Here is a 14,086-nt window from a genome sequence, read left to right as displayed (position 1 = left end):
CGGGGCGGACGAGACTGTCATCCATCTCCTTCAGGATTAACCCTTCGCAAGGCAGGTTTGGAAAGAGATGCAGTGGTTGCTGTCGAGGTTCATCCCGAGCAGCTCCGTAACACAGGACTCTGTGCTCTACGGGCTGTTCCCAGGGACACACACCGAGACAGACATCACCTGCTGCTGGAGGGCCATCAACTCGATGAAAGAGGCTCTTTGGTCTTGCCGAAACTTGCTGGTCTTCCAGAGCAAGGAGATGTCCACGTCTGCGTGTTGCAGACTGGCGCAATCCAAGATCCAGGATTACGTGCTGAGGGACGCACTTAAAATTGGTGCAGTCGCCGCAAAGGCACGGTGGGGAAGGGCCACAGTTTAAAGCTCTTCCGCCACGGTAAACCCAGGGGCAGAAATCAGTACAAAACCCCCCTCGGGCCGTACTTGTAAACCTTTTGTATACATAGAGCACCATGATCTGAAAACACATCTTTTGTGCCATGTATAATGCAAGTTCTGCACTGCTTAGAAATGTAACTGCATTCTCTTCCGTTCCGTGTACTCTATAACATGTAACGTAATTTGATGACTGTACCACAATGTATCCTGGATTGTACTGAAATGTACCTTGAAATGTAAACAAGTAAATGTATTGAACAGAACTGCCGTCAGCATCCAAATGTATTGAATGGAACTGCTGACCACATACAAATGTACTGAACTGCTTTCCAACGTATCATGCAAATCTTTACATGAATAAAGTATATATTTTCAAACCAAAAAAAATGTAAATTACCCAGCATTACACGGGATACACGGCACAGAAACAGGCCATTCGGCCCAACCAGTCCGTGCCGGCGTTTATGCTCCACTCGAGCCTCCTCCCGTCTTTCCTCATCTAACTCTATCAGCATAACCCTCTATTCCCTTCTCCCCCATACGCTTGTCCAGCCTCCCCTTTAAATGCATCGATACTATTCGCCTCAACCCCTCCCTGTGGCAGCGAGTTCCACATTCTCACCCCTCTCTGGGTAAAGAAGTTTCTCCTGAATTCCCCATTGGATTTCTGGGTGACGATCTTATATTGATGGCCTCTTCCGCACAAGTGGAAACACTCTCTCTGTATCCACTCCATCAAAACCTTTCATCATTTTAAAGACCTCTATTGGCGGTGAAGAAGGTAAATGGCATGTTGGCCTTCATAGCTAGGGGATTTGAGTATAGGAGCAGGGAGGTCTTACTGCAGTTGTACAGGGCCTTCGTGAGGCCTCACCTGGAATATTGTGTTCAGTTTTGGTCTCCTAATCTGAGGAAGGACGTTCTTGCTATTGAGGGAGTGCAGCGAAGGTTCACCAGACTGATTCCCAGGATGGCAGGACTGACATATGAAGAAAGACCGGATCGACTAGGCCTGTATTCACTGGAGTCTAGAAGGATGAGAGGGGATCTCATAGAAACATATAAAATTCTGACGGGACTGGACAGATTAGATGCGGGAAGAATGTTCCCAATGTTGGGGAAGTCCAGAACCAGGGGTCACAGTCGAAGGATAAGGGGTAGGCCATTTAGGACCGAGATGAGAAGAAACTTCTTCACTCAGAGAATTGTGAGCCTGTGGAATTCTGAACTACAGAGAGTTGTTGAGGCCAGTTCATTGGATATATTCAAGAGGGAGTTAGATGTGGCCCTTACAGCTAAAGGGATCAAGGGGTATGGAGAGAAAGCAGGAATGGGGTACTGAGGTGAATGATCAGCCATGATCTTATTGAATGATGGTGCAGGCTCGAAGAGCCGAATAGTCTACTCCTGCACCTATTTTCTATGTTTCTATGTTTCTATTAGGTCACCCCTCAGCCTTCTTTTTTCAAGAGAAAAGAGACCCAGCCTGTTCATCCTTCCCTGATAGGTATACCCTCTGCATTTCTGGTATCATCCCTGTAAATCTTCTCTGCACCCTCTCCAGGGCCTCCATAACCTCAGTGCAGACCTGGTCAGCTGGTTTCTGGTCGTGTCTCCGGGAGGTGATTGGTCATTATGCAACGAGCTGTGGTAGCCGATGATTAGCAACTCGTCCAAAGTGAGTCTCGGGCCAGCAGAGGAAGGTTAGACCCAAGGACTGTGGTTTGACAGCTAAGCATGGGCTGATTATTAGCAAGTTCCCACGGTGTGTAGGAGGGGATTGGCCGGGGCCAGGGTGTGGGGAGGGGTGGGGGGGAACGGGCTTTCTGTTACCACACAGGAAGTTGTACTCCTTTGGCGATTGCAATGTGTGCAGCAGTGATTATGCTCACAAGTTTGTCGAGCTGCTGTTGAAGTTGCGGCCCCTGTTCCATTATTTGAAGGGGCCGCTCCTCAAATTCTGGCTGCACTTCAGTCCCACGCTTCTGATCTTTGGGCACCCGGTGCGGAGGGGAGCGGGCAGGTCGGAGGGCCTCCTCGTAGGACTGCTCCTGGGCACGGCCAAGGGGGCCATCAGCCGGTCCAGGCAGCGGGCGGTCGAGGGGGTCGTTCAGCCCGACTGCCTGCCTCTCTCCCGCGGTTACATCCGAGCCAGGGTGTCCCTGGAGATGGAGCACGCGGTGTCCACCGGTACGCTCGCGGCCTTCCGCGAGAGGTGGGCGCCGGAGGGACTGGAGTGCATCATCACCCCCGGCAACCAAATTTTTATTTGATCCATTAACGTCCAAAGTTTAATTGGTTTATTTTGTCGGTTTTAGTGCCTCCCCTTTAATCAGGGGGACTTGATTTACTGTTCAACTTTAAAATACTTGCAGGCCTGTTGCACTGTGAGTGGCTGAACCAGTCACGTGATGTTCACACGGGTCATTGGGCTGAAGATTATAGCTTCTCCGGGTATGTACAATGCATGCACCCAACCCGAGAGGCCGCACAAATGCCGGTTTTCGGCGCGAGAAGCACATGCGGCAAGAAGTGACATTTGCGATCTGTCCTTTGACAGAGCACTCACATTTCAGTGCTCCTCAAGAATCTGTTCATCTTGACCATGCACCAGTTCTGACGAAGGGTCATCGACCCGAAACATTAACTCTGTTTCTCTCCCCACAAATGCTGCCTGACCTGTTGAGTGTTTCCAGCATTTTCTGTCTTTATTATATAAGGAGATATTGGGACAGCAGTACCGAGGGAGCGCCGCACTGTCGGAGGGGCGGTACTGAGGGAGCGCTGCACTGTCGGAGGAGCAGTACTGAGGGAGCGCCGCACTGTCGGAGGGGCGGTACTGAGGGAGCACCGCACTGTCGGAGGAGCAGTACTGAGGGAGCGCCGCACTGTCGGAGGGGCGGTACTGAGGGAGCGCTGCACTGTCGGAGGGGAGGGGCAGTACTGAGGGAGCGCCGCACTGTCGGAGGAGCAGTACCGAGGGAGTGCCGCACTGTCGGAGGGACGGTATTGAGGGAGCGCCGCACTGTCGGAGGGGCAGTACTGAGGGAGCGCCGCACTGTCGGAGGGACGGTATTGAGGGAGCGCCGCACTGTCGGAGGGGCAGTACTGAGGGAGCGCCGCACTGTCGGAGGGACGGTATTGAGGGAGCGCCGCACTGTCAGAGGGGTAGTACTGAGGGAGCGCCGCACTGTCGGAGGGGCAATACTGAGGGAGTGCTGCATTGTCGGAGGGGCAGTACTGAGGGAGCGCCGCACTGTCGGAGGGGCAGTACTGAGGGAGCGCCGCACTGTCGGAGGGGCAGTACTGAGGGAGCGCCGCACTGTCGGAGGGGCGGTACTGAGGGAGCGCTGCACTGTCGGAGCGGCAGTACTGAGGAAGCGCTGCACACTCGGAGGTGTAGTTTTTCGGATGAGACATTAAACGGGCCCCGTCTGCTCTCTCAGGGGGATGTAAAAGATCCCACGCCCACTATTTCAAAGAAGAGCAGGGGAGTTCTCCCCGGTGTCCTGGGGCCAATATTTATCCCTCCAGCAACATCACTAAAACAGATGATCCGTGTCATTATCACATTGCTGTGTGTGGGAGCTTGCTGTGCACAAATTGGCTGCTGCGTTTCCCACATTACAACAGCGACTACATTCCAAAAGTACTTCATTGGCTGTAAAGCACTTTGAGACGTCCGGTGGTCGTGAAAGGCGCTATATAAATGCAAGTCTTTCTTTCTGATACGTTTCCCGATACTCGAACAAGGTTCATTACCCTGGTCTCTGATGAGGTCCAGCGTCCTGCCAATTAATCAGGGACAGAGCCCTATTCTTTGTTGCACCTGCTGCACAACCCCCTTTGACTATGAGGAAGTAATATATTTTTTCGCAAGTAGAAGAATTAGACTTTTATTAAATATGTTACAATTTGGGTTGGTTTGGCCCAGAGGTTTAAGTTTTCAGAATGCCGCTCATTGTCGCTGCCATTGACTGTTCGATCTGCGACCAGAGGGAGATTGCTGCACAAAAACCTCCGTTCCCTGGTTGCTGCTAAGGCGCAACTGAGCGGCTTGGCTGAATGCCCAGGTATTATTCCAGTGTCCCGACAACTTTCTACTCTCCCGTGATGACTGCTTGCCGGGGCAACCCAGACTGAACCCATTCTCGGCACAGCTCCAGAGATTTATTCAAATGTTATCCTCTTTCGCCTTTTACCTTTGACTCAGTCACAAAGGACGTCATTTTGTGATTCTGATCAGCCATCGATCTTACTGAATGGCGGAGCAGGATAGAGGGGCCGAATGGCCTCCTCCTGCTCCTATTTCTGATGAGAGCTGTTTCAGTACTGTGGCAGGGGCGAGAACCTGATTGGCGGGCTTCAAACACGGGAGTTGGAGGAAGGATGGGCAGGGATTTGGGAGGTGGCAACACGTTCGAGGACTTTGGAGAGAAAAGGGAGGTTGGAGATGGGGCAGTAGCTTGCGAGGATGGGAAGGAGCATCCTTGATCATAATCACTCCACCATTGGTGGCCATGCCTTCTGTTGCCTGGGCCCCAAGCTCTGGAACTCCCTGCCTAAACCTCTCTGCTTCTCTACCTCTCTCTCCTTTAAGACAGACCTTAAAACCAACCTCTTTTACCAAAGCGTTTTGACACTGGGACACTAAGACACAGAGACACTAAGACACTAAGACACTGGGACACTGAGACACTGGGACACTGGGACACTGGGACACTGGGACACTGAGACACTGAGACACTGGGACACTGAGAGACTGGGACATTGGGACACTGGGACACTGGGGCACTGAGTCACTGGGACACTGAGACACTGGGACACTGAGACACTGGGACACTGAGACACTGGGACACTGAGACACTGGGACACTAGGACACTGAGACACTGGGACACTGGGACACTGGGACACTAGGACACTGAGACACTAAGACACTAAGACACTGGGACACTGGGACATTGAGACACTGGGACACTGAGACACTGGGGCACTGAGAGACTGGGACATTGGGACACTGGGACACTGGGACACTGGGACACTGAGTCACTGGGACACTGAGACACTGGGACACTGAGACACTGGGACACTGAGACACTGGGACACTAGGACACTGAGACACTGGGACACTGGGACACTGGGACACTGAGACACTGGGACACTAGGACACTGAGACACTAAGACACTGGGACACTGGGACATTGAGACACTGGGACACTGAGACACTGGGGCACTGAGAGACTGGGACATTGGGACACTAGGACATTGGGACACTGGGACACTGAGTCACTGGGACACTGAGACACTGGGACACTGGGACACTGAGACACTGGGACACTGGGACACTGGGACACTGGGACACTGGGACACTGAGTCACTGGGACACTGAGACACTGGGACACTGAGACACTGGGACACTAGGACACTGAGACACTAAGACACTGGGACACTGGGACACTGAGACACTGGGACACTGAGAGACTGGGACATTGGGACACTGAGACACTGGGACACTGGGACACTGACACACTGAGAGACTGGGACATTGGGACACTGGGACATTGGGACACTGGGACACTGGGACACTGGGACACTGAGTCACTGGGACACTGGGACACTGGGACACTGGGACACTAGGACACTGAGACACTGAGAGACTGAGACACTGAGAGATTGGGACATTGGGACACTGAGACACTGAGACACTGGGACACTGGGACACTGGGACACTAGGACACTGAGACACTGAGAGATTGGGACATTGGGACACTGAGACACTGGGACACTGAGACACTGAGACACTGTGACACTGGGACACTGAGACACTGAGACACTGGGACACTGGGACACTGAGACACTGAGACACTGTGACACTGAGACACTGTGACACTGAGACACTGGGAAACTGGGACACTGAGACACTGGGACACTGAGACACTGGGACACTGTGACAATCGGACACTAAGACACTGAGACACTGAGACACCGAGACACTGGGACACTGAGACACTGAGACACTGGGACACTGGGACACTGAGACACTGAGACACTGTGACACTGTGACACTGGGACACTGGGACACTGAGACACTGGGACACTGGGACACTGAGACACTGAGACACTGTGACACTGGGACACTGAGACACTGTGACACTGAGACACTGGGAAACTGGGACACTGAGACACTGGGACACTGAGACACTGGGACACTGTGACAATCGGACACTAAGACACTGAGACACTGAGACACTGAGACACTGGGACACTGAGACACTGGGACACTGGGACACTGAGACACTGGGACACTGTGACACTGTGACACTGTGACACTGGGACACTGGAACACAGACACTGGGACACTGGGACACTGAGACACTGAGACACTGTGACACTGGGACACTGAGACACTGTGACACTGAGACACTGGGACACTGGGACACTGAGACACTGAGACACTGTGACACTGGGACACTGAGACACTGTGACACTGAGACACTGGGAAACTGGGACACTGAGACACTGGGACACTGAGACACTGGGACACTGTGACAATCGGACACTAAGACACTGAGACACTGAGACACTGAGACACTGGGACACTGAGACACTGGGACACTGGGACACTGAGACACTGAGACACTGTGACACTGTGACACTGGGACACTGGGACACTGAGACACTGGGACACTGGGACACTGAGACACTGAGACACTGTGACACTGGGACACTGAGACACTGTGACACTGAGACACTGGGAAACTGGGACACTGAGACACTGGGACACTGAGACACTGGGACACTGTGACAATCGGACACTAAGACACTGAGACACTGAGACACTGAGACACTGGGACACTGAGACACTGGGACACTGGGACACTGAGACACTGGGACACTGTGACACTGTGACACTGTGACACTGGGACACTGGAACACAGACACTGGGACACTGGGACACTGAGACACTGAGACACTGTGACACTGGGACACTGAGACACTGAGACACTGTGACACTGAGACACTGGGAAACTGGGACACTGAGACACTGGGACACTGAGACACTGGGACACTGTGACAATCGGACACTAAGACACTGAGACACTGAGACACTGGGACACTGGGACACTGGGACACTGAGACACTGGGACACTGGGACACTGAGACACTGGGACACAGGGACACAGGGACACTGAGGCACTGAGACACTGAGACACTGGGACACTGGGACACTGGGACACTGAGACACTGGGACACTGGGACACTGAGACACTGAGACACTGGGACACTGAGACACTGAGACACTGGGACACTGGGACACTGAGACACTGGGACACTGTGACACTGAGACACTGGGACACTGGGACACTGGGACACTGAGACACTGGGACACTGGGACACTGAGACACTGGGACACAGGGACACAGGGACACTGAGGCACTGAGACACTGAGACACTGGGACACTGGGACACTGGGACACTGGGACACTGGGACACTGGGACACTGAGACACTGAGACACTGGGACACTGAGACACTGAGACACTGGGACACTGGGACACTGAGACACTGGGACACTGTGACACTGAATCACTGAGACACTGTGACACTGAATCACTGAGACACTGGGACACTGTGACACTGTGACACTGAGACACTGAGACACTGGGACACTGTGACACTGAGACACTGAGACACTGTGACACTGAATCACTGAGACACTGAGACACTGGGACACTGTGACACTGAGACACTGAGACACTGAGACACTGAATCACTGAGACACTGAGACACTGAATCACTGAGACACTGAGACATTCGGACACTGGGACACTGGGACACTGAGACACTGGGACACTGAGACACTGGGACACTGAGACACTCGGACACTAAGACACAGAGACACTGGGACACTGGGAAGCACCTTGGGGCATTTTACTACGTTAAAGGCGCGATATAAATACAGGCTGTTGTTGTTCTACACTCTCGGCTCTAAAACCTCTGCCACTACACAATGCTCTGAACAGCATCAGACCCATTACCTGCTGCTCTCCGCCTCTCCACCTCTCTCTCCTACTTTAGACGCTCCTTAAAACCTATCAAGCTTTTGGTCACCTGCCCGAATTTCTCCTTATGTGGTCAAATTTTGTTTTACGTTGCTCCTGTGAAGCACCTTGGGACGTTTTACTATGTTAAAGGTGCTATATAAATGCAAGTTGTTTACCTTTATGGAAGGAATGGTCTCCATCTCCATGCACTGTCACTAGCCCCTGAACCCGCACAAATACGTGTTCCCTATTTACTCAAACAGAGCCCATTTGCAATTTTAATAAACCGCTATTAAATCTCCTCTTAGCCTTCTGTACTCCATTGGAAACAAACCCTTAATATTAAGTCTCTGCTTGAGGATGATACCAGAAATGCGAGGGTATACCCATCAGGAAAGGATGAACAGGCTGGGTCTCATTTCTCTTGGAAAAGAGAAGGCTGAGGGGTGACCTAATAGAGGTCTTTAAAATGATGAAAGGTTTTGATAGAGTGGATACAGAGAGAGTGTTTCCACTTGTGGGGAAGAGCATAACTAGAGGCCATCAATATAAGATCGTCGCCCAGAAACCCAATGGGGAATTCAGGAGAAACTTCTTTACCCAGAGAGGGGTGAGAATGTGGAACTCGCTGCCACAGGGAGGGGTTGAGGCGAATAGTATCGATGTATTTAAGGGGAGGCTGGACAAGCGTATGGGGGAGAAGGGAATCGAGGGTTATGCTGATAGAGTTAGATGAGGAAAGACGGGAGGGGGCTCGAGTGGAGCATAAACGCCGGCACGGACTGGTTGGGCCGAATGGCCTGTTTCTGTGCCGTATATCCCGTGTAATCCTATGCACCTTCCATCCCTAACATCCTCGTTGTGAAGACCATTCTGATTTGCAATCGGGTGCCACAGTGTGTACAGTTCATCACCTCACCGTACAATCAACCCTCCCTTTCTGTCAGATCATTTGAAAGTGGTAACTGTTACAAGACAGGGGAGGGGGGGAAATCATTAAAGCAAACCTTGGCTCCAATCAGTATGCCTTATCAGATGAATAATGAGAAGACGCTAAGGTTTAGCTCACCAAATCCTCCCGCCCAGCCCCTCCCCCCACTCCAACTCCATTTTTTTCTCAAGCCCTACCGTGAGGTCTGCTGAAGGCCTGGAGGGTGAAGTCACTTGTCTCGTCCTGACCATGACACACAGATCAGAAGGTCTGAGCTCCAATCCCCAGTCAATCAAAGCTCGGCTGCCCCGTGTCCTAACTCGCACCAAGTCCCGCTCACTCATCACCCCCTGTGCTCACTGCCCCGTGTCCTAACTCGCACCAAGTCCTGCTCACCCATCACCCCCTGTGCTCGCTGCCTCGTGTCCTAACTCGCACCCAGTCCCACTCACCCATCACCCCCTGTGCTCGCTGCCCCGTGTCCTAACTCGCACCCAGTCCCACTCACCCATCACCCCCTGTGCTCGCTGTCCTGTGTCCTAACTCGCACCCAGTCCCGCTCACCCATCACCCCCTGTGCTCGCTGCCCTGTGTCCTAACTCGCACCCAGTCCCGCTCACCCATCACCCACTGTGCTCACTGCCCCGTGTCCTAACTCGCACCGAGTCCCACTCACCCATTACCCCCTGTGCTCACTGCCCCGTGTCCTAACTCGCACCGAGTCCCGCTCACCCATCACCCCCTGTGCTCGCTGCCCCGTGTCCTAACTCGCACCAAGTCCCGCTCACTCATCACCCCCTGTGCTCACTGCCCCGTGTCCTAACTCGCACCCAGTCCCGCTCACCCATCACCCCCTGTGCTCGCTGCCTCGTGTCCTAACTCGCACCAAGTCCTGCTCACCCATCACCCCCTGTGCTCGCTGCCTCGTGTCCTAACTCGCACCCAGTCCCACTCACCCATCACCCCCTGTGCTCGCTGCCCCGTGTCCTAACTCGCACCCAGTCCCACTCACCCATCACCCCCTGTGCTCGCTGCCCCCGTGTCCTAACTCGCACCAAGTCCCACTCACCCATCACCCCCTGTGCTCGCTGCCCCCGTGTCCTAACTCGCATCAAGTCCCACTCACCCATCGCCCCCTGTGCTCGCTGCCCCGTGTCCTAACTCGCACCCAGTCCCACTCACCCATCACCCCCTGTGCTCGCTGCCCAGTGTCCTAACTCGCACCCAGTCCCACTCACCCATCACCCCCTGTGCTCGCTGCCCCGTGTCCTAACTCGCACCTAGTCCCACTCACCCATCGCCCCCTGTGCTCGCTGCCCCGTGTCCTAACTCGCACCCAGTCCCACTCACCCATCACCCCCTGTGCTCGCTGATCTACAGTGGCTCCCGGTCCAGCAACGCCTCGATTTTAAAATGTTTATCCTGGTGTTCAAATCCCTCCATGGCCCTCGCCCCTCTCTAAGTCTGCAATCTGCTCCCTAAGAACATAAGAAATAGGAGCAGAAGTCGGCCATTCGGCCCCTTGAGCCTGCTCCGCCATTCAATAAGATCATGGCCGATTTGATCTTAGCCTCAGCTCCACTTCCCTGCTCGCTCCTCGCTTCCAGCCCCACAACCTCCTGAGATCTCCGCACGCCTCCAGTACTGGCCTCGTGGGCACCCCCGATTTTAATCGCTCCACCATTGGCGGCCGTGCCTTCAGCTGCCTGGGGCCTAAGCTCCGGATTTTGGTCCCTAAACCTCTCCGCCTCTCTCTCTCTGTTAATTCTCTCTTTAAAACCTACCTCACTGAACCAGCTTTTGGTCAGCTGTTCCAATATCTCCTTACGTGGCTCGGTGGGAAATTTTGTCTGATAATCACACCTGTGAAGTGCCCTGGGACGGTTTACGACGGTAAAGTCGCTATACAAATGTTGTTGTTGTTGTACGATATTGTACAAATACTTCTTGGGGGCCAAGAGTTAAAGGGGCGACATCAATGGAAGTTGTTACTGTCTGTGGCCTCAGTCAGGCAGTGGCTGGGTGGGACAGTGGGAGGGGGTGAGTGGCGGGTTTCAATGCTCCCGCCCGCTCCCCCCCCCGCCATGCCAGGAAAGCTAAAAAGAACAATGGACCAGAGGTCCTGCTTCTGATCGTTTGTCCAGAAGGCGAGGGCATGCGAGACCAGGACAGGGCACGCCCGTGATTCCCACCACAGTGGAATAGCCAGCTGCCTCCTGCTGTCTGGGCTCACACATGGAGAACGGTGATTCTTATGAGGAGGGAGTTAGAACTTTGGGGGTGGGGAGGTGGGGGGGGTGGGGGGGAGGTTGGAGAAAAGGGATGAAAATCAGGCCAAACGGTGCCAAAAAGATTGTGGACAAATGTAACCATGTTCAGCCATGAACTCATTGAATGGCGGTGCAGGCTAGAAGGGCCAAATGGCCTACTCCTGCACCTGTTTTCTATGTTTCTATGTAACGATGGATTGAGGGGCTGATCATCCGAGACCAGCAGTCCAGTCACACCTCAGCTGAATCGCACAGGTCGCGACAGACATGGGACAGACGGACCGTCTACGCAAAGAACAACAGTAAATCGCTTCACAGGAGATACCACGTATGAATGGACCATCAGCAGCAGCGATGCACCTTGGTTTTATATTTCTGCAAACCGCTCGCTCCCCTCCCCCGTTCACACTAAGCTGTTGACCTCAGTCGGGGTGTGACCCCTCAGTCGCCCGTCGCTCGCCATAACCTCAGTGGGCAGCACTCTCGCCTCGGAGTCAGAAGGTTGTGGGTTCAAGTCCCACTCCAGGAACTCTGGCACATAAATCTAGGCTGATACTCCCAGTGCAGTACTGAGGGAGCCCCGCACTGTCGGAGGGGCAGTACTGAGGGAGCGCCGCACTGTCGGAGGGGCAGTACTGAGGGAGCGCCGCACTGTCGGAGGGGCAGTACTGAGGGAGCGCCGCACTGTCGGAGGGGCAGTGCTGAGGGAGCGCCGCACTGTCGGAGGGGCAGTACTGAGGGAGCGCCGCACTGTCGGAGGGGCAGTACTGAGGGAGCCCCGCACTGTCGGAGGGGCGGTACTGAGGGAGCACAGCACTGGCGGAGGGGCAGTGCTGAGGGAGCGCCGCACTGTCGGAGGGGCAGTACTGAGGGAGCGCCGCACTGTCGGAGGGGCAGTACTGAGGGAGCGCCGCACTGTCGGAGGGGCAGTACTGAGGGAGCGCCGCACTGTCGGAGGGGCAGTACTGAGGGAACGCCGCACTGTCGGAGGGGGTACTGAGGGAGCGCCGCACTGTCGGAGGGGCAGTACTGAGGGAGCGCCGCACTGTCGGAGGGGCAGTACTGAGGGAGCGCCGCACTGCTCTCTCAGGTGGATATAAAAGATCCCATGAAGAAGAGCAGGGGAGTTATCCCCAGTGTCCTGGGGCCAATATTTATCCCTCAATCAACATAACAAAAACAGATTATCTGGTCATTATCACATTGCTGTTTGTGGGAGCTTGCTGCTACATTTCCCACATTACAACAGTGGCTACACTCCAAAAGTACTTAATTGGCTGTAAAGCGCTTTGGGGCATCCGGTGGCCGTGAAAGGTGCTATATAAATGCAAGTCTTTTTACCCAAGTGCCCAGTCTACCTGTGGGAGCCCAGCAGTTCTAACCACAGGGCGGTGAGCCAACTCTCACGCATGTGGAGCACCAGTGGAGGAAAGGCGATCAGATCCCACGTGATCGTTCCATGCCCAGCCCAATGGCACTGAGGCCAATTGGAGTAGTCTGAACACCCCGCCAGCTACGACCAGGCGCTGAAAGGGTTAAATCACGAGAACAGGTTGCACAGGCTAGGCTTGTATTCCCTCGAGTGTAAAAGATTAAGGCGTGATCTAATTGAGATGTTCAAGATCATTAAAGGAGTTGATCAGTCAGATAGAAGCGATTTCCTCTGGTGGGGGAGTTCAGAACAAGGGGACAGAACCTTAAAATTAGAGTTCAGGGGTGATGTCAGACAGCATTTCTTCACACAAAGAGCAATGGGAATCTGGAGTTCTCTTCCCCCAAATGCTGTTGAGGCCGGGAGTCAATTGAACATTTCTAATCTGAGATCGATCGATTTTTGTTAGGCCAGGGTATTAAGGGTTACGGAACCAAGGCGGGTAAATTGAGTTAAGATACAGATCAGCCCTGATCTAATTGAATGGCGGTACAGACTCGAGGGACTGAATGGCCTCCTCCTGTTCCTGCGATCAGCTCTCTCAGCACAGACCAGGGACTCAACCTGGGACTGCGTTGACCAACCAATGTCAGCTGTGGCTCAGTGGGCAGCACTCTCACCTCTGAGTCAGGTGGTTGTGGGTCCAAGTCCCACTCCAGGGCCTTGAGCACATAAATCCAGCTTGGCGCTCCCAGTGCAGTGCTGAGAGAGCGCCGCACTGTCGGAGGGGCAGTGCTGAGGGAGCGCCGCACTGTCGGAGGGGCAGTATTGAGGGAGCACCGCACTGTCGGACGGGCAGTACTGAGGGAGCGCCGCACTGTCGGAGGGGCAGTACTGAGGGAGTGCCGCACTGTCGGAGGGGCAGTACTGAGGGAGCGCCGCACTGTCGGAGGGGCGGTACTGAGGGAGCGCCGTACTGTCGGAGGGGCAGTACTGAGGGAGTGCCGCACTGTTGGAAGGGCAGTACTGAGGGAGCGCCGCACTGTCGGAGATGCTGTCTTTCAGATGAGACATTAAACCGAGG

General features: G+C 54.1%; 1 protein-coding gene across 1 annotated transcript in view; it reads right to left on the bottom strand.

Moving 5' to 3' along the window:
• The window catches only part of LOC139237905 (proto-oncogene vav-like), a 135,136-nt gene that overhangs the window by 119,993 nt on the left and 1,057 nt on the right, over positions 1-14,086 (bottom strand). The gene's annotated exons all lie outside the window — the stretch shown is intronic.

This window comes from Pristiophorus japonicus, chromosome 24 (genome assembly GCF_044704955.1).
Source record: "Pristiophorus japonicus isolate sPriJap1 chromosome 24, sPriJap1.hap1, whole genome shotgun sequence".
Classification (NCBI taxonomy): Eukaryota; Metazoa; Chordata; class Chondrichthyes; family Pristiophoridae; genus Pristiophorus; species Pristiophorus japonicus.
This window is presented reverse-complemented; position numbering and strand designations above follow the sequence as displayed.